The 21863-nt window shown below is 48.7% G+C and overlaps 2 protein-coding genes and 1 long non-coding RNA gene across 11 annotated transcripts in view; 2 read left to right on the top strand and 1 right to left on the bottom strand.

Moving 5' to 3' along the window:
* Nucleotides 1-1671, bottom strand: part of TMEM229B (transmembrane protein 229B) — a 40104-nt gene extending 38433 nt beyond the window's left edge. For 3 of the 5 annotated variants that reach the window (XM_061156833.1, XM_061156828.1, XM_061156835.1), the window contains exon 1: nt 1515-1671. The gene's annotated coding sequence lies outside the window, so the exon portion shown is untranslated. Of the gene's footprint in view, nt 1-944; nt 1140-1165; nt 1283-1514 lie in introns of those variants that run through there. The other 2 variants (XM_061156830.1, XM_061156832.1) reach the window with 2 other exon arrangements.
* A 3139-nt stretch (nt 1672-4810) lies between these two features.
* On the top strand, nt 4811-7263 carry LOC133066102 (uncharacterized). 2 transcript variants are annotated; one of them, XR_009695077.1, is made up of 3 exons: nt 4811-4915; nt 6202-6473; nt 7181-7263. It is a non-coding gene; the product is annotated as an uncharacterized LOC133066102 (long non-coding RNA). The 2 variants fall into 2 exon arrangements; XR_009695076.1 differs by lacking the exon at nt 4811-4915 and adding an exon at nt 5576-5678.
* A 4259-nt stretch (nt 7264-11522) lies between these two features.
* Nucleotides 11523-21863, top strand: part of PLEKHH1 (pleckstrin homology, MyTH4 and FERM domain containing H1) — a 63017-nt gene continuing 52676 nt past the window's right edge. The window contains exon 1 of one of the 4 annotated variants that reach the window (XM_061156823.1): nt 11523-11616. The gene's annotated coding sequence lies outside the window, so the exon portion shown is untranslated. Of the gene's footprint in view, nt 11617-19866; nt 20012-20567; nt 20719-21863 lie in introns of those variants that run through there. The other 3 variants (XM_061156822.1, XM_061156825.1, XM_061156824.1) reach the window with 3 other exon arrangements.

Here is a 21863-nt window from a genome sequence, read left to right as displayed (position 1 = left end):
GCTCATTTGCTTTCTATAGAAAAAGACACTTTATCCACCCCACCCCCACCCCCCAATCCCCAGAGGGTGTTCTGCCCTCCCCTTGACCACTCTCCCTGCTTACAGCAAAGAGAAAACCCCAGGCCTCCCGACTCAAGTCGGAAGGCCAGAATAACAGCTCATTTGTTACTGGGCGCTGAGAAGGCAGACTTGTGAGCTGAGCCCCCAAGGTTACACTGGCGCAGCTCCCCAGGGTCCTGTTCTTCTCCTTCTGGGAGGGCTCCCAGTGGTATCAAAACAACCTGCCACCCTCAGCAGGTTGTACCCGAGGCAACCAAACAAACATACCCCCGAGGAAACTGAGGAGAAAGCGGGAGACATAGTCCAGGGAGGGAAGGAAGGGGGTCAGTTTCCGACTGGACATAGAAGGAGGGAAAGGAAGACACCTGGGGAAAAGGCCAACGTCTCCCTCCCCTTGCGGTAATGGTCCCCATCCCAGCCCCGCCTCTCCAACAGAGCACCGGAGATCAGGGTGGGCAGATGGAGCTCTAGCAGCCAGGGGGCTGGGCTGGGCCCCAGGGCCCGGACCGGGGGAGGGGAGGACTAGGTGTGCAGTCCACCATCGCCTCGTTTTCCCATGCACCCTGGAGAGAGGGTTCATCTTGGCACGGTTTCCTCCCCTTCAGAAAAGTCCTCAAACTCAGGAGGGCCCGTGATTCAAGCCTCTCTAGCTTCCACCCAGACTGACGCCCCCTCCGCCCTCCCGAGGCTTCGGGGATGCTCTCCGCGCGGAGGAAGAGGGGGTGTCAACCTTGCGCTGCCGGAGATCCCCGGCTGGCCCCTTCCCCTCGCATCTCCCGGATGCCCCCTTTGTTTCTGGCGGTGAAAGTTGCCAAGGTGCACCCCTTCCCCAACACGCCCCCCTGTGCGCCCATCCCCCGCAGCGAATCCAAGCCCGGGCGCACCATCTAATCTGCGGCTCGCTCTCTATCCTGGGCACCGCAACGAAATCGAAAGCAAAGAGCAGGCGGGATCCGGCAGCGCCTCCAGCCTGGTCACCCGGTCGCAGGGTCTTCCCCATCACCTCACCATCGCCCGCGCCCCCCGCAACTCGGCGCTGCCCGCCCCGCGTGGCCACTTCTCCTGGCGGCGGAAAGGCCTCTCTGCGGGCATCGAGGGCACCTACCGGTGCGGGGCCGGGATCGCGAGCCGGGGCAGGGCAGGGCCGGCCGCCTGCCGGGCGCAGGTGCGGCCAGGAGCGCCGTCTCCCGGGCTCGCTCCCGCTCCTCCTCCCGCGCCGGGACTCGGGGCGCTCTCCTGCGCCGCCTGCTCCCCGCCCCCACGCCCGGCGCTCGGGCTCCCCCCGCGCCGAGTTGCCGCTGCCCGTGCCTCCCCCACGCCGCCGGCCCTCCCGCGCCGCGCCTAGTCCGGCATCGTGTGTAGGCGTCCGCCGCGGCGCGGGGGTCGGAGGGCTGCGGCCGCCGCTGCCCGGGCCGAGCGGAGCCCCCGGCGGCGGCGGCGGCGGCGGCACTCACCCATAGTATGGATGCGGTGCAAACTGCACATGCTCGCGTCTGACAGGCGCTCTGCCTCCGGCCCCGCTTAACTCCTTGCTCGCCCGTTCACCGGCTCGCCCTCCGGGTTCGCGGCCCGGCCGACTCCCTAGCCCCTCCCCCGCCTCCGGGAGTCGGTTGCGCCCGGGCGCCTGGAAATGCGCCCCCGGGTCCCGACCGCGGCGCGCCGGGCTGCAGTGCAGAGCTCCTCTGCCCGCCCGGCCCCTGCACCCCGCCTGCGTGTAAGGTGTCTGAAGGAGCCCCGAGGAGAGCACCCCTCAGCTCCCCGCTTGTAGGAGTTGTGGGGGTACAAATTCCACTGTGGGTATCCTCTGGGTACCAGTTCCCCGAGGGCCACGGTCCGCATGGCACTGCAGACCCACTAGATGCCAGCACTGTGTCTTGTGTTGTCCATTCGTTGAAATAGGCCTGCAAGATCGGTTTTATTATCCCCACTTTCAAGATGGAAAAACTGAGGCCTGTGGCAGTTAAGGAATCTACCTAATGCAGAGCCTGAATTTCCAAGGTTGACAGTTTGGTTTATACCACAAAGATTAAGCAGATAGAACTTTCTTAAGTCAGTTGGGATCCTTCTATTGGAAGGTGGAAAATGATGGCTGTCATCTAGAAAACCTGGAGATTCTGGTATGTGGATCAGTGGGAAATCCCTGACAGGAGGGCCAGAACTTGAGACAGGCCCCTCAGGTGGGCCCTAGGTCCTGCAGAAAGGCTGGGAGGGAGGAGGAAGACAATGCAACTCCAATCCCTACGTCAAGCCAGGGTTTGGTACAGGAGCTACAGCCAAGAGGAAAAGACATTTTTACGATTTCTAGTGCCCACTAGGATATCTCTTTGTCAATTATCGGCCCGGAGGGGACACCCTTTGCTAATTCTCACAGGGACCCTATGTGTGTCAAGGCCTGATCAGAGAGGTCTGATGGCTGCTTCCCTGCTAGCCCTCACCCCCGTTTTAATCACATGCCACAGTGACAGAGAGTTCTCAGAGGTGCAAGGCAGCACAGAGTCTTCTAAGGAAAGGAACCATCCAGCCAGTCTCGCCCCACTCTGGATGAGAAGCTGAGCTGCTGTCCTAATCCGAAATTGTGGGTTTCTCAAGCCGGCAGAGGAAGTGCACTGCCACGTGGTGCCAATGGCAAGAGCTCTTGGCTTCCCTGAGTTAGTTTTCTCTCTGAGATGGAGGTAGTAAGGCCTGGGTCATAAGTAGATTGTGATGACCCAGTAACGAAATGCATGTAGCGTCCTCAGCGCAGGAGGCCTTCCATAACAGGAGAGTATTTTCTGCTGAGGGTAAAGCAGGGCTGGGGAGAAGGGATCAGGGCTACAGTGAAGCCGTGGGTTGTCCTAGGACACTGTCAGAGAGGCAGGAGACAGGCCCCTCTCAGGAACACCTTGCAAGAAGATCCTGCAGTCAATCTGGCAGCAAAGCCCACCTGCTGAAGGCGCCTCCTTGGCGCCCCCTTGCCTTGGAGTCCGGCTCTGCTCTGGTTTTCCATCTCTGGCTGGTGGCTGATTCCACTCCCTTCTGGCTCAGGGAGGCAGCATTGTGCAGAAGAAAGTATAACGGGCTGTTCAGACAGAGGATCTGAATTGGGGGTGATTTATCCCTTAGGTACAGTGCAAGGCTGAGCATCCACAATATTTTTAGGGCCCATAAAATTTTCTGAGTTTCTTTTAAACTCAGAGGCAAAAAATAAACTTTGAGGTCGAAGAAAATGTTTTCCTATATAATTTTAGTTTAGAAGCCATAGTGTATGGAAGCCAAGGGACCAGTTACAGAAAATAAAAGAAGGAAGAGTTAGGAACTAAAGCCCAAGATTTGGCGTCCGTCAGTCTCTATCCAGCTCTCCCACGGACTTCACTCCATCATCTGGGTCTTCCTCATTCCGAAATTAGGAATCATCTGTTCCTAACAAAAATGTATACAATGCCTTACAGTTGACTTATCTCGTTTCTTGGGTTTATTATTAATCCCCATCTTATAAATGAGGAAGTCAAGGCTCAGAGAGATTATATGGTTTGGTCAAGGTTATGTTGCTAGTAAAAGCGGAATGCAATTCAAACACAAGTCTTCTGGCACTCTGTCCAAAGTCCTTTCCATCTACATGCCAAGTAAGATCAGGTGTATACAGGACAGAACTGCCTGCTGCAGAAGCAGACCTAAAAATAACATCTGTAATAGTGAGTGGGTCCCCTGGCTTTTCACCCAGGGAATGCTGAGACATACGTTCATTGTTGTGAGAATGGGTAGAGAGGGTGACCCTGGGTGAAGGGAGGCACTGTATAATGGTTCTAGTGATTCAAGTACAGATTCAAGGTGGAGGGCCATGGGACAAACCAAGCCCCACGGCACTAACACACACACCAGAGGATACGAGCCCCTTTTCTGACTTCTTGTCTTATCCGAGCAACCTGGCCCTGAGTTCAGACTCCACATCCTAGTCAGGCGTCTTAAGGCAGTTTATTTAACCTTTCTGAGCCTATTTCCTCATCTGTAAAATGGAAATGGCAATAAAACTCAACTCCATGGCTGTTGCAAGCATAAATAAAGATGATGAACACATACAGAGTTTGAAGTCCCTGCCATCACAGGCATTTAATGATCGTTCTTTTCACATCTCTCTTCTACCACCAGGTAGGGAAAAAGAAAGTCTCACAAGTGTCTTTGTAGTCTCTAAAGTACCTTGAAAATGTTAGGTCCTTAACCATATATTCTGAAAGACAAGAACTTTTCCGCCCTTCTGCAAAGCAAACCATCCATAAAGTGGTAGCTCTTGTCCACCATAAGACATTTTCTTGAGGACTTTCAAGGGGAACCAGAAAAACTTCTGCATACTTGTTAGAGAGGGTTGGTTTCCTGGGGGTTGCCCTCTGACCACAAGTCAGGAGACATGTTGCTCAAGAGGGTGATTTCAGCGAAGGGGCTGGGCCAGCAGCCAGAGCAGGAAGGACTTAGGAGGGGACCGAGGCGTGGAAACTGGAGGCCAAGAGATAACCGTGTATGGTCTGTCACAGAATGCTGTGATAAGAAAAAGAGAAGTGAGGTAGGGTGGAGGAAGCGCTGAAGTCAAAGGCTATCTTGAGTTTGGAGTTATTTGGAAGAGCTTAGCAGGAAAACGGGCTTCCCAGGTGGCATTAGTGCTAAAGAACCTACCTGTCAATGCAGGAGACACAAGAGACACAGATTGGGAAAATCCCTGGGTGGGGAAGATCCCCTGGAGGAGGGCCTGGCAACCCACTCCAGTGTTCTTGCCTGGAGAATCCCATGGACAGAGGAGCCTGGAGGGCTACCATTCATAGGGTCACAAAGAGTCGGACACAGCTGAAGTGACTTAGCAGGCACGCACGACAGGAAAATAATCTGGGTGAGAGAGAACTGGAGAAACCCCCCAGGGAACCAGTCTTCCCTTACAAGCATACAGAAACCTTCCTGTTCTCTTTGAATGTCATTATGAAATTACTTACGGTAGACAGGCGCTACTGCTTTATGGATGGTATGCTTATGGTATGCAATGGAAGGGCAGAAAATTTCTTGTTTACCAGAAGATACGGGCATGGTCGAGGCAGTAAGAGAGGAAGACAAGATCTGCTGGAGTCTGAAAATGGGGTGGGAGGAGGAATCTGTTTGTAACAGCCTTTTTTTCAAATAGGAAGGAAAGAGGCATAAAATTTAGAGGCATAAAGAGCCTAACTGGAAGGAATATGAAGCTGGAACTTTTAGGATTCTTTGGTTGCAAGTAACAGAACCCAACTTTAGCTGTCTAAAAGGAATTTATTAGCAGGATACGATCAGATGGCTCACAGATTTGGAAGGCGTGCTGGCAAAACAGACTTGAAAAGGCTAGGACCAGGAGGACAGCTTTGGGAGCCCAGGGAATTGGAAGTAACTGAGAGCCTCCTGGGCTCTGCTGCCAGAACAACGGGACTTCAATTATTTTTATCACTTTTATCTGCTCAAGTGCAAGGGTTAAGTTGGTTAAGTTTACCTAAGTTGAGTCTTGTATCTACCGCTCGACCAGAGAAAGGCCAGGAGTATACGCTGATGTAAGCTCCACCAACGCCCCACATCACAATTCAGAGGAAGACAGAGAAATTGAAGTGTTGTTACCCCAAGGGAGAGAAAGGCTGGTAGGCAGCCCCAGAAAAGGGGATGTCCACGGTATATGGGGGAAGCAGCACAGGGACTGTGCAGTTGACTTGGGGCCCCATTAAGTTCTCAGTTAGGAGAGAAGGTGAAGGGAGAAAAGTACTGGGACAGGGAGGCCTAGATTGCTGACTAAAGTCAGTGCTCGCTCTAGGGTGGGTATCGAGCTGGAGATAGGCCAAGATTTTCGGGACTTTGCACAGCTATGAGCTGTGCTCAGAAATGGATGAACTGTGATAGGAAAGCAGGTGCAATGGGTTATTAAGGATGTCCTTGAATGTTTGTTAAATGCTTCTGAGGGGTGGGAAAGTGGTACCAGCGGAGGGCTGGGAGGCATCAGGCCCCAGAGAAATGGTCAAGTTGCCTACAGGTTTATCAGAAGGTTTTCTATTCAAATGTCCATGTGGGAGAGGGGTTTGTGTACTTTCACCGAGCTCTCAAAATAATGTATGTTCCTACTTTATGGATCTTTAAAAGTCATGTCCTCTTTTTTTTCTTTTTTTTCAGTCATCAAAAAGAAAATGCAGTGGATAAGAACTATGCAGTATTCATGAACACCTAGAGCCTGAAAATGAGGAACTTACTATATTCTGTGATAATGTGAATTCATCCATAAAGCATTAAGACATTAATGTGTGGGCACTAAGATAGCCCAGAAAATGAACGCAGGTTCATGAAACCAGCAGTAAATTAAGGGGTGGGGGAAGGCCAACGCTCAAAGAAATCAAAGCGAGAATATGAACACACATGGGAACTACACAACTTCATAGTCGTTAAGTGTGAGTTTAACTGTGACGGTGGTAAACTGGAGGAGGGGGGAGGCTAGAGTTGATTATGAAACTTAGGAATCATGGGGAGAGCCGTCCCCATCCCCAGCTGCTCTCATTTCCGACTCAGCAGTCAGCCCAGGTGCTGGGCAAATTTGAAAGAATTTCTGCCCTGGAGATTAGAAACCAAACTCCAAGCTAGTCACCTCCCCTCCGTGCCTCCCTCTGCCAGGATACAAGGAGCTCAGTCGTCTGAGGAGGGACAAAGGAGTATTGTTAAAGCAAGCCTGGTTAAGAGAAGGCTTTGCAACTAAAAGCTTTTATGTTGCTATCTAAGCCCTTCTGCCTGGGGCGGGGGTGGTGTACTCTGTGTGCCTGTCCCAACTTCACTAGATCAGTTCAAAGAGAAATTTCAGCCTGGAATTTTTGATTGCAGAAGGATAGCTTGGGACTTGGCAGCATTAATAGGTTAAGAATGTCTATCACAACATCTCATCCAAGACCCAGTTCCTGGTCCCACTAGGTCCTGAGATGGGTTAGAGTGGGATAATCCTTTTTTTTTTTTTTTTTTTAAGATTTGAGTTAAAGAAGTTGTTCTATAGGAGCTGACTGAGAGGCAGCCCAGCTTGGGGGTGAGAGTAGGGGTAGATGGGTGGGGGTGTTGGGACTATATTACCTAGGGTAGGATATAACCTGTATCAATTCTTTTCACCCAACAGACCACCAGCCCAGGTGGGATGCATGAGACAAGTGCTCTGGCCTGGTGCACTGGGAAGACCCAGAGGAATCGGGTGGAGAGGGAGGTGGGAGGGGGGATCGGGATGGGGAATACATGTAACTCCATGGCTGATTCATGTCAATGTATGACAAAACCCACTGAAATGTTGTGAAGTAATTAGCCTCCAACTAATAAAGAAAAAAAAGAAAAAAAAAAATTCTTTTCACCCTCTTTGTCCTGCCCTGTGTAGAACTCTGCCACCTCCAGGAAGGGCTGCACAAGCCTGAGGGGTGGATGATCTCAGAGATTCCATCTTGTCTGAGACATGAATTCAGGTGAGGTGTCCCATTAGTCTCAGATGCTCACTAATTAATAAGTTTTATATCTAATCTCTTCTCTGGTACTGTGCTGTCATGAGGACTGGACTCCTGATTTGAAGAAAATTGTTACTTAGTTCAACAACTATTAACGTACATGCGCTGTGTTGAGGAGTAGGGTTATGGAGGTAAAAAGATTGAGACCTAAGTGTTTGGATGTGGGGACACTACACAAGCATCTCTAACAGAGATCCCATGCTCCTAGGGACTTAAATTTTCTCCCTCCCATGGAGCTCAGTTCAGTTCAGTTCAGTCACTCAGTCGTGTCTGACTCTTTGCGACCCCATGTACTGCAGCACACCAGGCCTCCCTGTCCATCACCAACTCCCGGAGTCTACTTAAACTCATGTCCATTGAATTGGAGATGAAAGGCAGTGATTATTAGTGTTCTAAGGTGAAAAAAAAATAATAAGATGGAGGTTTATCCCTACCACACTTGATTTGTAAAGCAACTTTCAGGCACTGGCTCAATATTGACTAGTATTTGCAAATTTGTACATTTCTTTCTGTCAAAGACTCTGCCTTTCTTTCTTGCCTGTGACTTAGGTCAAAGTTTGCTTTTGTTTATGCCCTTCAGCAAGATACAGACTTGGGACAGGGCATTGTCATCTTTACTGGAATTTTCCATACTTATGAGCAGTAATGATGTCAGGTATAGAGCTGTGACCTCCCTGGAGAATACAGCAGAGGGGTCTAGGGACAGGGAAGGAAGAAGAGTGAGGTTCCCCATGACTTAAAGAAAGACCACAGAGGACAAGAGTGCTTTGTTACGGACCTCCGTGTGTGTTCTTAGCACCGTCAAAGAAGGGAACTAGTTGCTCCAGGCCTCATCTTAACCTAGTAAGTGTCCTTATGGGCAGTTGTATGATGGGAGGTTAACACTACCCCATATCCTAGCATTTTTACTATTGAAATCCAAATTCATCTTGTAGGAAGACACTGGACCCAGTGAATCCCACCCTCTAGCTTAACTGAAAGGAGCTGAATGATGGCCCAAAACTCTAAGAATGTTGAAGGAAGGGTCATGAGTGTCTCTGGTGCTGCAGTCAAGGAGCGTGGATGAGCATAGGTGGGTGTGGTGGAATGAGAAGCGTAGAAGGAAGGAACAGGGGCTCTAGACTTTCTTCCTGAGATCATGCACCATGCTGCTCCCAGCCAGAGGCTCACAAAGTCTACCCTCTGGACCACACCCCACTAGCTTCACATTCCTTCTTCCCTCAAGTGGACACCACGGCTGAATGCATCATTTCCCTTGTAGGATGTAAAATGGGCTTGGGTTAGACCTAGACCCAACTTAACTCTGTCCTCAGACTTGTGTCTGCTCCTTCAAAACCTGGACTACTTCCAGACCACAAGAACATAGTGTATAAGAGGAATCCAGTAATGCTGTTGTGGGCACAGCTTAATTGCTCTGAAGAGGTAACAGGATCCGGGCAATATCAAAAGCATGTGAGTCCCCTCTGATCTCAGCAATGGTCCCCAGCTCCTCCCCCTGTCGTACCCCTGCCCAGGATCTTCACCAGTTGGAGACAGTGAGTTGGCATTAAACTTGAAGGATGGGAGGTTATGAGGCAAGTTCTTTGACTGGTAGATTGTAGCTTTCTTGAGTTAGTTGTCAACTTCCCTGAATCTCAACTTTATACTTTACCGATGAGATCCATGTTTTTTAAACATTTTAATAGCTTTATTAGAAAAATAATCTATACTCCTTGTAAAACATTCACATAATATAAAAGAACAAAAACTAAAAATATTACACCAGATTTCTACACCCAAATATAATCAGATAATCACCATTAATGTTTGGGGGAAAAGCCATCTACTTATATTTATTTACATATAGTTTTATATATATATATATAGGTATATATATATTAAAAAATAATAGAATATTTTATATATTTAATAAAAATATATTTTAATAAATAAAACAAATATATAATTTTATATATAAATTTACATATATATAGGTGTATAAATATATACAACCATATGTGTGTGTGTGTGTGTATATATATATAGGCTTCCCAGGTGGCTCAGTGGTAAACAATCTGCCTGCCAACACAGGAGACACAGGAGGTGCAGGTTCTAACCCTGGGTCAGGAAGATACCCTGGAGAAGGAATTGGCTACCCACTCCACAATCTTGCCTGGACAATTCCATGGACAGGGGAGCCTGGCAGGCTATAATTCATGGGGTCGCAAAGAGTCAGACATGACTGAGTGACTAAGCACAGCATATATATAGTTCTACATAAAGTAAATTCTATTATACATACTTTTCTGGAAATTGTTTCACTTGACATTAATAATGAATTTGTTCCATATCAATAAAAACAATTCTTCAACATAAATTTTAATGGCCGCATAGTATTTTATTTTCTAGACGAATTTTAATCATTTATTTACTAGGTTCCAAGTGATGAACATTTAGGTTGTATCCTTTTTTCTTTACTCTGTTATTATTGCTGCTATAAATATTTGGGGCAACACAGTCCTTTGAAACATCTTTCTCCTAATGACAAAAATACTGAATGATGTAGCTTGAGGAAGGGCACAAGAATCATAAAACTCTGTCAGTGAGAACAGGAATTTGGAGTGGAGGAAAAGGCCTTAGAAAATATTTAGTGATCCTCACCTGTATAAATGGTTTCCAATCTTATGTACATTACTACATATGTACATGACTATTGCTCTGCCTTAAGTAGCAAGTTTATTAGAGTTATTTCTCATTCTGAATATCCAGCGAATTTATTTCAACACAAAACTTTGCTTCCCAAAAGAACCGTGTTCTTCCCAGGAGACGCTTTGTTCCAGAGATCCTGCGTCCACGTAAGCACAACTCTCTGTGCCCTGCAGGGAGATTCCTTCTTGCAGGGTCAGGCCATTCCAGAAGCTATCTGAATGTTTCCCCAGTGGCCAATGAGGCGATGCATAATAGTGTTTGGAAAGAGCAGCAGTCACATGTCACCCCTAGAGCAATGCCTGTTGGTTTCCCATCCTAGGAGCCTGTGTGTTCTGCTCCTTACTCACCTCCCTTCATATGTACAAGACCTGTCTGTAGGTACTACCTGATTCCTTAGGGTGGACTCCATTCTGCAAGGGGGAAAGAACTAGTGCTCCCTCTTCTGGGACTGGATCAGGAAACTGAGAACCTGCAAGTGTGGATATTCCTTTTTGGAAAGGTACACTGTCCATAGGACCTCTCTGAGAACTCCAAAGGTCACTTTTACATGAGAAAAGCCCAGTTCATGCATGGATTCCATCAGTATTCTGAGTCAAGCCATCTGATTCCAGCTCCATGTCCCATCTCTTTATCTGTGGCACAGCAGAGATGATTCTTAATGCTCAATTTGCACTTTGTGCAGAAGAGACTTGTCCTGTGCCCTCCTCTTATGGCACAGCTGGGTGAGAGATGCCTGGAATACATGCCAAGCTGATGGTGTGTGTGTGCATGCTGGAGCCACGCAACTGGGGAAAAGGAGAACGTTCTTTCTATCTATCCCTACTTCACCCTAGTCTTTTAATACCACTAAATTCTCCAATCCCCTTCCCCAAAACTATATAAAACTGAACAAGGATAAAGGATATGGAATTTAAAGTTTCCACTTTAGGCAGAGCTTAAAGCCTCATGAATCACTTGTCAAAGTGTCCAAAGCCCGCAGTGGTTTGATCAGAAGGGATATAGCCCTAGGTGTGGCCAGAAGCAGGAATGCGCGGGCTCAGGGTCTTTTCCGGAAATAAGCCAAGCCCACCACTAGATGGCGCTGAGAGATAGCCTCCAACGTCCTAGCAGGTAGCGACTCACACCCAGGACTTTGAGATGGAAGACAGGTTACATTGCCTGGACTAACCCCTCTTCGCAAAAAGGAGTTGGCAATCAGAGCTTCTGATAGGATGTAAGCCCTGACGCTTCTCATAAAAAACCCTGAGCCGGAGCCTGATGATCAGAAGCACAGGAGAGAAAGGTGTGATTGATCAAGGGAGACCTACTGGTTTCACACTAAACCAGCCGGAAACTGAGGAACTGCTGCAAGGGCTATGTCTTCTCATCCGTTCAGGTATTTCTGGTCTTCCTTTCTCTGTGAATTCTGAGGAGCGTGTTGGCCCACTGTTAACAGCAACCACACCCTGGAAAGTGTGGTTGGTGCCCTGCAGGGTCATGCTGTATTCCTGAAGCAGAGGGAACTCTCAGCCTTGTCTGGCCATCCCCACCTCAGTCCATAGGCCTCTTCCAGTCGACAGAAGCAGCTGCTTAGAAGGGAAACCAAGCTGCCATAGCACCTGCCACCTACCTGGACTTGGTCCCTGCCCAGGCCCTCCTGCCCACTGATGTGAGCAGCCATTGTTTTCATCTGTGATGAAAGTTGAAGGAGAAAAAAGACAGCTGCTTTCAAACCACAATGTTCCAAGTTCTGAAATGATCTATCAATAGAATCCCAGTTAGATGGCTGGATTTACCGGATTCCATGCCCTGAGCTCCATCAGCTCCAAATTTAGCTTCTCTTTCCCCTTCCCTGCCATCTCCTCTCCCTGATTTCCTCCTTCATCCTACCTAGTCCCACTCCTCCTGGCTTTTTCTTGCCTGGGGAGCCCTCAGCTGCACTGGACAGATCATTCTGCATTGATAAATGTCATCATTGCGTCAGTTTTACCCTGTGTTCCCTCTGGGGCTGTTGCTGCTCTCTGAGAAGATCAGCGGAATGTGGGAATATGATGTATGACAAACCTGTCAGTACTGAGCAGGATCCAGGGCCTAAGCAGCAGAAAAATACATATCCCTGAGCCTGCTGATCCCAAAGGTCACGGCCCGAATGCATATTTTGAATAAGTGCCCCCAGGATTTTGTGACCAGAGGCTAGATGGAGAATCACTGCCTACCTTCTTATTGGAATCCTTCTCCTCCACACCTCCTGTCACCTAGTCCTCTTAATAGTTACCAGGTCTTTAGTTTTTGCATATCTTCCTAGTCTTCTACCCCTTTATACCCTCATGTTCACTCCTCATTTAACAACACTCATTAGGTGTCTATCATATGCCAAGGATGGGGCTAGACCTTCACCTCCACTCCTCAGAGCAGGTAAGAATCCTGCTCCCTGCCCTCCAAATGCAGAACCCCTCCCCTCCCCATCCTCCACCTGGCTTTCTCTGGCTTCAGAGCCCACTGCTGCCCTGGACATATGGGTCATTTGCAGAGACACAAGCGGTAACTGCATCGGTTCTTCCCCATGGTCCCCACTGGGAAAAGCGTGGATTAACAGCAGGTATGTCTGCTTCTGAAACCCGTGTCCTGCGTTCATCCATCACACTTGCCACACTTTGTCTCCTCGTACAGTGCCTGGAAAACAGGAAGTGCTCCCTAAATATTTGTTAGGGAGCAGCTGAACGAATAAATGAGAGAAGGAGCCACATTCGATCTTAGGATACTCCCCCAACACACACACACAAATCCTGCCTCTGGGCCATCTCAAGTCCTTCCTGCCCAGCACCTCTCTGCATGTCCCATCACTGCCTTCCCAGCCCTATTTGGATGATGATTGAGCCTCCGTGACCCCAGCCCATCATTGCTCTGGCTGCTCCCAGAGATTCATCAGTAGAAATAGCCTCCTGATTTCTCTGTAACCCCAAAGCCACCAAGCTCTGCTCCTGAAGCAAAAGGCTGGACAGGGGACTGGCCCCAGGGCTCCTGAGACTCTGAGGCCCCTCCCCCCTTCTCCTCTTTACTCTCCTCCTTACAGCAAGTGAGAATCAAGCTGTGAAGGCAAAAGGGTTGCTTTGATTTGATAAGGTTTCTGTGAAGCAGGAGGGCTCTCTTTGGAGCCCAGAACCCTGCTCAGAGAAAACAAGTGGGGTTGGGAAGTGAGGTCTCTGGAAAGCCCAGGACATGGGGAGGACAAACTGTCAAGCATTTCATCAGTTCTCCTGGAGTTATTGCTGTCTCCCAAGCTATCTTGCTTAACTACTGCACTGCAGTCTTACAACAAAGAGAATTCTTTGGAAGCAGATAACACTTCTGGACCTAGTAGGGGAGGGGTGTGGGAGGGTAACTAGTAAACATTAGACCTCCAGCAAATATTTGTGCAAGAATGCATAATAAAAGCTATCATTTAGACAGAAACTTGCTAAGTGCCAGACATGTACTATCTCACCGAACCCTCTCAAAAGGCCTAAGTTGCAAGAATTGTCATCACCATTTTACAAATGAAAAATTAACTCTGAAAGCTTAGCAATTGTTCCAAGGTTACATCAGCACATGGGTAGTGAAGCTGGGACTCGAACTGTGGCCTGGCTGGTTCCAAGGTTCCCATTCCCTTCCACAGTGCTGCCCAGGGAACCAGGCACAGCCTGGGATGCTGTTGTATTGACTCTGGAGGAATTTCTTTTTTAACTCTTTCAGTCCAAACAGTGTGGTGTGTGTATATGAACAGACTCTCCTCTCACCCCTAGAGTGGTCAGTTAGAATCTGAAGTGCCCGAATAAGGAATCCGCACTCTACAGCACAGTTACATAAACACTTCAAATGCTACTAAATGCTACACAAGCGGACTGGATGTGCTCGAGGGATACTAGAAATAATCTCTCACTGGTAAAATGAGTGGCTTTCGAAATATGGAGGTAGTCAGAGAGATGATCGGGCCCTCGTGTGACAGACACGTGAGAACAAAACCAGGCCAACTCCCCAAGTCCCGTGAAGCAGGTTGTGGGGCTTCTGGTGCCTGCTTGCTGATAAATGTAATGTTTGTACATTTGGTAGGTTCTGGCCTTGGCCACATTTAATGCCCCACCTGCAGGAAGCAATGGAAAGGGGACACGTGGCCTCCACTCACCTCTCATTTCCAGTGGCTGCAAATATTGGGTTGGCCCAAAAGTTCATTCAGGTTTTCTGTAAGATGATATGGAAAAACTCGAATAAACTTTTTTACCCAACCCAATAGGAGACCTTGACTATCACCAAAGGGCCAAATGGGTTCAGAGCTGTTCACAGTGGGTGCTTATCCAGGCCTCATCCTCCTCTCAGAAAGGTGAAAGGAGGCCTTTGGCTTCTGTGGCCTGGCTGAGCCTTCATCTCTGGGAACATGATGGCTTTCTCCTCTCCTCTGTTCTGTCAGGCCACCTGTAATGATAAGCAGAAACAAGCTTTAGGTGTGGAGGGTACCGTCTCTCCGTGGACCCTTCAGGGGGCCTGCAAACTCACAGCCTCTCTCTCAGCTCCGTCCAGTCCTGCCTGCTCTCCTGCCTCTCCCACAATGGCACTGGCCCAAAGCAACTTATTATTTTTTTTGTCTCAGTTTTTCAAAGGTTCCCCTCTTCTGTGGGGACTCCCTCACAATCCAGCCTTTTCTCCCTCATAATCCAGCCTTTTCCTCCGACTCTCAAATATCATGATCCAGAGGGTAGCTGAGCAGAGGAAATAATTTCCCTACTTTGTTGTCGTTCAGCTGCTAAATCACAGGATAAACTGAGGCAGGAAGCAAGGAGATAGTTTATCCAAGCTTGTAGCTGGGCAGCTAATAGATTCCCTGGAACAACTTGAAAGTCAGCTACCAGAAATGAGCAAATGAATGAATGAATGAAAGGGTGGGAGAGAGGGACAGATATCAGCAGATACTGTCCACTGAGTCAGCAGTAGCCACGGTTTGACTTTGTCTCAGTCCATGGAGGGCTACATAAAAAGTGCTTTTCTTTTCTTTTTTTTAATTAATATTTCAATGTGGACCATTTTTAAAGTCTTTATTGAATCTGTTACATTATTGCTTCTGTTTTGGTTTTTTGGCCAAGAGACATGTGGGATCTCAGCTCCCCTCCCAAACCCCCTGCATTGGAAGGCCAAGTCTCAATCACCGGACCTCCAGGGAAGTCCCAGAAAGAGCTTTAAGACAAAAAGACTGTGGGAAAAAGACAGTGTCTCAGACATTCCAACCCTGAATCTCAGAGTTGAGTTAGGCGTAGGCCAGCCTTAAGGTCCGGAAGAATCCATCCTTGGGGAGGCGTGGCACAGGGAGCTATGGCTGAGGGCACCACTGGGGAGCCAGCCTCACTGGAGCCTGAGCAGTCTGTCTCTGATGATTGGGGACCAATGAGGGGGCTGGTGCAGGAACCCATCCAGAGTTGGGGGACAGTGGGCAGGACCTCTCTGGGCTGCTATCATGGAGGTGGCTGGGGTCAGGCAGAGGAGGCAACTGCAGCAAAGGCTGGTGGGACAACCTGTAGCATCAGATGGGAAACTGCTCTTCTTGTGAGCATTCCTGCCGGCCTGCTTATTGATTACCTGCCAGGGTCTGGGGCTGTGGGAGTCACTTTTTCCCCTGGAGCGGAGGAGGAGACAGGCCCATCTTCCTCCAGGCAACCATTCACCCTGGGGAGTACTAGGTAGGGATTAGTAATAGTAAATAGAAGAGCTATAAAACTGGGCTATAAAGGGCAATATTGGGGCAATTGGGGAAATTTATGGCCTGTACAGTCAATGATAGTATTGTGTTGATGCTAAATTTTGTAAGTGTGATGATACTAGGAAAACATGCTTGTTCTTAGCAGGAACATCCTGAAGTATCCAGGGACAAAAGGTCATGATGTGTACAACTAAGTCTCAAATGGAAAATACACACACACACACACACACACACACACATATACATGGAGAGAGAGAAAGTAAATACAGCAGTGTGTTAACAATTGGTAAGTCTAAGTGAAGAGTATATGGGTGTTTAATATACTGTTTTTTGCAACTTCTCTAGGTCTGGAATTTTCATAATAAAAAGTTGAGGGGGGAGCAGAACTAAGAGAAGAAGAATAGCCATCACTTATCAAACAATGATTGGATCTCAAAATTTCAGTTCAGTTCAGTTCAGTTCAGTCGCTCAGTCATATCCGACTCTTTGCGACCCCATGAATCGCAGCACGCCAGGCCTCCCTGCCCATCACCAACTCCCAGAGTTTACTCAAACTCATGTCCATCGAGTTGGTGATGCCATCCAGCCATCTCATCCTCTGTCGTCCCCTTCTCCTCCTGCCCCCAATCCCTCCCAGCATCAGGGTCTTTTCCAATGAGTCAACTCTTCGCATGAGGTGGCCAAATACTGGAGTTTCAGCTTCAGCATCAGTCCTTCCAATGAACAGCCAGGACTGGTCTCCTTTAGGATGGACTGGTTGGATCTCCTTGCAGTCCAAGGGACTCTCAAGAGTCTTCTCCAACACCACAGTTCAAAAGCATCAGTTTTTTGGCGCTCAGCTTTCTTCACAGTCCAACTCTCACATCCATACATGACCACTGGAGAAACCACAGCCTTGACTAGATGGACCTTTGTTGGCAAAGTAATGTCTCTGCTTTTTAATATGCTGTCTAGGTTGGTTATAACTTTCCTTCCAAGCAGTAAGTGTCTTTTACTTTCATGGCTACAGTCACCATCTGCAGTGATTTTGGAGCCCAAAAAATAAACTCTGACACTGTTTCCACTGGCTCCCCATCTATTTGCCATGAAGTGATGGGACCAGATGCCATGATCTCAGTTTTCTGAATGTTGAGCTTTAAGCCAACTTTTTCACTCTCCTCTTTCACTTTCATCAAGAGGCTTTTTAGTCCCTCTTCACTTTCAGCCATAAGGGTGGTGTCATCTGCATATCTGAGATTATTGACGTTTCTCCCGGCAATCTTGATTCCAGCTTGTGCTTCTTCCAGCCCAGTGTTTCTGATGATGTACTCTGCATATACGTTAAATAAGCAGGGTGACAATATACAGCCTTGACATACTCCTTTTCCTATTTGGAACCAATCTGTTGTTCCATGTCCAGTTCTAACTGTTGTAAAATTTAGGTAACTCTAATATCTGATTTAATCCTCAAACCAACTCCAGAGGGAGACATTACAATCCTCATATTAAAGATATGGAAACTGAGTCCCAGAGAGACTAAGGAACTCACCCAAGTTTACAGAGCAGGGATTGAGACAGAGCCCAGAGAAGGGGAGGTCTTGCAGGGGAGTGTGGCTGGGACTCTGTCATCTAACACTTTTATTGAGCCTTTCTGTGTGCTGGCAGTGTTTTAAAATCATCCATGTGTTTAACTCATTTCATCTTCCCTTCCTAAAAGCTTTGTGCTTTGTGATAAATCACTTCATCATTATGGGTGGGAGGGAACAAAGGATCACTCAAATGCATCGACAGAAGTGTTGGTTGGTACAGTCTCCTTTGAGGGCAGTGCGCAGCATCTATTGAAATTTAAAATTCACATTGTGTTTACATCCAGCAATTCCACTTCTAAGTGTTAAACCATAAAGATAGTCACATATGTGGACCAAGAAATAGGTATAGAGATATTCACTGCAGCAAGGTATATAATAGCCAAAGACTGGAAATGTTCTAAATATCCATCATTAGGCGTGCTAGGGAACCATTTAAAAAGTAAGGCAAATGAACAAACATAACAAAACACAAACAGATTTATAGGGACAGAGAACAAACAGGTGGTTATCAGAGGGAGGAGATTGGGGAGAAGAAAGAAATAGGTGAGGGAGATAAAGAGGTACAAACTTCCAGTTGCAAAATAAATGAGTCATGAGTATGAAATGTACAGTGTGATGAATATAATCAATAATTATGTAATATCTTTTAATGGTGATGTATAATAATAACCAGTAGTTAGAACCTAACATGGAACAACAGACTGGTTCAAAGTTGGAAAAGGAGTATGTCAAGGCTGTATATTGTCACCCTGCTTATTTAACTTATATGCAGAGTACATCATGAGAAATGCTGGGCTGGATGAAGCACAAGCTGGAATCAAGATTGCCCAGAGAAATATCAATAACCTCAGATATGCAGATGACACCACCCTTATGGCTGAAAGTGAAGAGGAACTAAAAAGCCTTTGATGAAAGTAAAAGAAGAGAAAGGAAAAGTTGGCTTAAAACTCAGCATTCAGAAAACTAAGATCATGGCATCTGGTCCCATTACTTCATGGCAAATAGATGGGGAAACAGTGGAAACAGTGACAGACTCTATTTTTTGGGGTTCCAAAATCACTGTGGATGGTGACTGTAGCCATGAAATTAAAAGACGCTTACTCCTTGGAAGGAAAGTTATGACCAACCTAGACAGCCTATTAAAAAGCAGAGACATGACTTTACTGACAAAGGCCCATATAGTCAAAGCTATGGTTTTTCCAGTAATCATGTATGGATAAGAGAGTTGGACCATAAAAAAGGCTAAGCGCCAAAGAATTGATGCTTTTGAACTGTGGTGTTGCAGAAGACTCTTGAGAGTCCCCTGGACTGAAAGGAGATCAAACCAGTCAATCCGAAAGGAAATCAATCCTGAATATTCACTGGAAGGACTGAGGCTGAATCTGAAGCTTCAATACTTTGGCCACCTGATGTGAAGAGCCAACTCATTTGAAAAGACTCTGATGCTGGGAAAGACAGAAGGCAGGAGGAGAAGGGGATGACAGAGGATGGGATGGTTGGATGGCATCATCAACTTAATGGACATGAGTTTGAGCAAGCTCCAGGAAATGGCCAAGGACAGGGAAGCCTGGTGTGCTGCAGTCCATGGGGTTGCAAAGAGTCAAACACGACTGAGTGCACACACACACGTATACACACAGACTAGGGGACAAGGGACAGGTGAGGAAGGAGACTTACTATTCATTGTTAGCCCTTTGGTATTATTAATAATTCAAATTTATACTATGTGAATGATTACCTATTCAAAGTGAGTGAATGCATGCATGAATGAACATAAGAAGTCTCCTTGACAAACTCCACAGGACTTGTTTCGGGGCTTCCTTAGCAATATTTCCAGTCTTGAAGGGGACAGAGGCCAGTTACCCACACACAGTTTGGGGTTGATCTACTCCAATCCTCAGGAGGTATGAGTCCATGTGTAAGCTCATTAAGTCCCAGTAACCCTGTTGAACTTTCACCCTTGGCCTCCTGAACTACACGAGTCAGCTTTCCACAGAATCTGGGCTCTCAAAAGTTGTGCATGAGATTTACTTGGAGGCCTTATTAACTGCACAACTTTCCAGGCTAACCTCCAGACACTCAGTTTCAAACATGGGGTGCAGCCGGGGGCACCACCACCTGGAATGAAACTTTCAAAGCCCCTTGGGAGAAACTCTGGTCAGTCTGCCTGTGTTCAGAACTAGCCTGAGAGCCTGCCGGATTGGGGAAGAAAGCTGTTCTGAAACGTGGATCCTTCCCTGCAATATTCTCCATATTCATCGTCTTTACCCCATATCCACCTAACTAAAAACTGAGTACTCCACCCCCCCCACCCCCTCGCAGGTTTAGGATTGTGTTGGTGAGCGCAGGGGCTGCAAGAGTGCACGGTGAGCTGCCGGCGCAAGCGACGTCCTGTTTGCCTTTCCGGTTCCTCGGCCGGCCGGCTCCTTTAAAATAAATAATACGTGCATGCATACATACAGACGTACGGACGCAAGCAAGTTACCCTCTAGGCTGCGGTGAGTTTTGTTTTTTCCTTCATATTACACATCAGAACTTTGGTCTCCCAATGGGACAGACTCTTTGAAATAAGGATTTCTGCTCCAAATATCCAGGCGTGACGGTTCCTGCAAGTTGTTCGGCCAATGAGGGAATCTCCTTTTGGGGAGGGACGGGGGAGGGTCTGGTCTTGAGCCCCATCCAGGGAGGGTCTCAGGCTGGTTGGGAGCTGAGGAGATGCTGGGGCGCCCCGGCCGCCCCAGGTGGCCGCTGATTCGGCCTCTGCAGAGAGCTCGGGGCCGGAGCTCGGGACACGTCTCGGCCCGCGGGACCCCGCCGCCGTCCCCGCCGCCCCAGGGACTAGCCCGGCGGTGCCGAGAGGAGGGAGGCTGGAGCCTGCTGAGGTCATTTCCTGCGCCTCTCCGCGAGCCGCCCCGCGAGCCAAGCCTGGCGCTCTGCCTCTAAGGAGCGGGCGGGGAGGGGGCGCGGCGGAGTATTGAATGGGGCGCTGCGAGGTCGGCTCGGCTTTTGTGCAGCCAGCGGGCGGGCAAACCTCCCGGGCCAGCCCGGCCCGCCCCGCCCACGCCGACCCCTGCTGCCGGGGAGCGGAGACCCGGCGGCGGCGGCGGCGGACTCGGGAGAGATCGACGCAAGGTCAGCGGCGGACGCGCGCGGGGGGCGCCCGTGTGCCCGGTGCGCAGCGGGGACGCCCGGGATCTGGCTGGAGGTGAGCGGCCCCCGGGAGCCCCGGGGCAGAGATGGGGTGGGCGCGGGGGTGGGAGTGAGGGTTCGCTGGCCGGGGAGGGTGTTTGGTTAGACTGAGACAGGATCCGCTGCCTCTGGCCGGCGGGCGATTCCGGAGCAGGTGCCTCCCTACCTGGAAACAAGCTCCTAGCAGCCAGGAGCGCTGGGAGCGGAGCGTCGGGCTTGGGGAACTGGCACCGCCAGGAGAGGAGTAGCGTTCCTGGAGAGGATCCGGAGTGTGGGACCGGCTCGATCCAGTTGCTCCCGGGAAGGGCCCTCGGAGCGAACCTGCAGGCTTTCCACCGAGTTGCCTGAGCTCTAGCAGGCTCTCAAGTCCTCCCGCTTTCTTCCCGGTCTCATCTCGGGTTATCGCCTCTGTGATTCCTGGGTGGTTCTCTTAGGGTCCCGGATTGGGCTTGAATTATGGAGGCAGGTCAGCCAAACAGAAGAGAAAACCAGTCGGGCGCCAAATGACAGCAGAACTTTGCGTCCTAGGAGCCTTAGAGAGGAATCCGTCACCGGGGCGCAGGGGGTCTTAATGGACATGGCAGGGGCAATGAAGACCCTCATTTGGGAGTAGATCTGCTCTCTGTTGGATCTGTCCCTGGTGGTTTAGTCGCTCAGTCGTGTCCGACTCTTTTGAGACCCCATGGACTGCAGCCTGCCAGGCTCCTCTGTCTATAGGATTTCCCAGGCAAGAATACTGGTTTGGGTTGCCATTTCCATCTCCGGGGGATCTTTACCCACCCAGGGATGGAACCTAAGTGTGGCGGGAAGTCTCCTGCATCGCAGGCAGAGTCTTTACCAACTGGGCCACCAGGGAAGCTCTGGATCTGTTCCTGCCAGGGGACAAATAAGCTTTTACTATGAATACACTTCATGAAACTTCAGGACAAAGCTTTAGTTCTGGCTAAAACTTCTGCTTGAAAGATCGTTTTAATATCAATTTCAGTGGAAAAGTTATTTGTTCCTTCCTTAAACTTTTTGGACTGTCTTCTATGCTGCAGACGTTGTGTCTATGGTAACTTCACTCAACTCTTTATAGAACATCACTTTGAGTGTTTCTGCATGATGTTATCTCCGTTTTATAAAGGAGGAAACTAGGACTCAGAAAAACAGTGACTTGCC

Source organism: Dama dama, chromosome 12, assembly GCF_033118175.1.
Source record: "Dama dama isolate Ldn47 chromosome 12, ASM3311817v1, whole genome shotgun sequence".
Lineage (NCBI taxonomy): Eukaryota > Metazoa > Chordata > Mammalia > Artiodactyla > Cervidae > Dama > Dama dama.
This window is presented reverse-complemented; position numbering and strand designations above follow the sequence as displayed.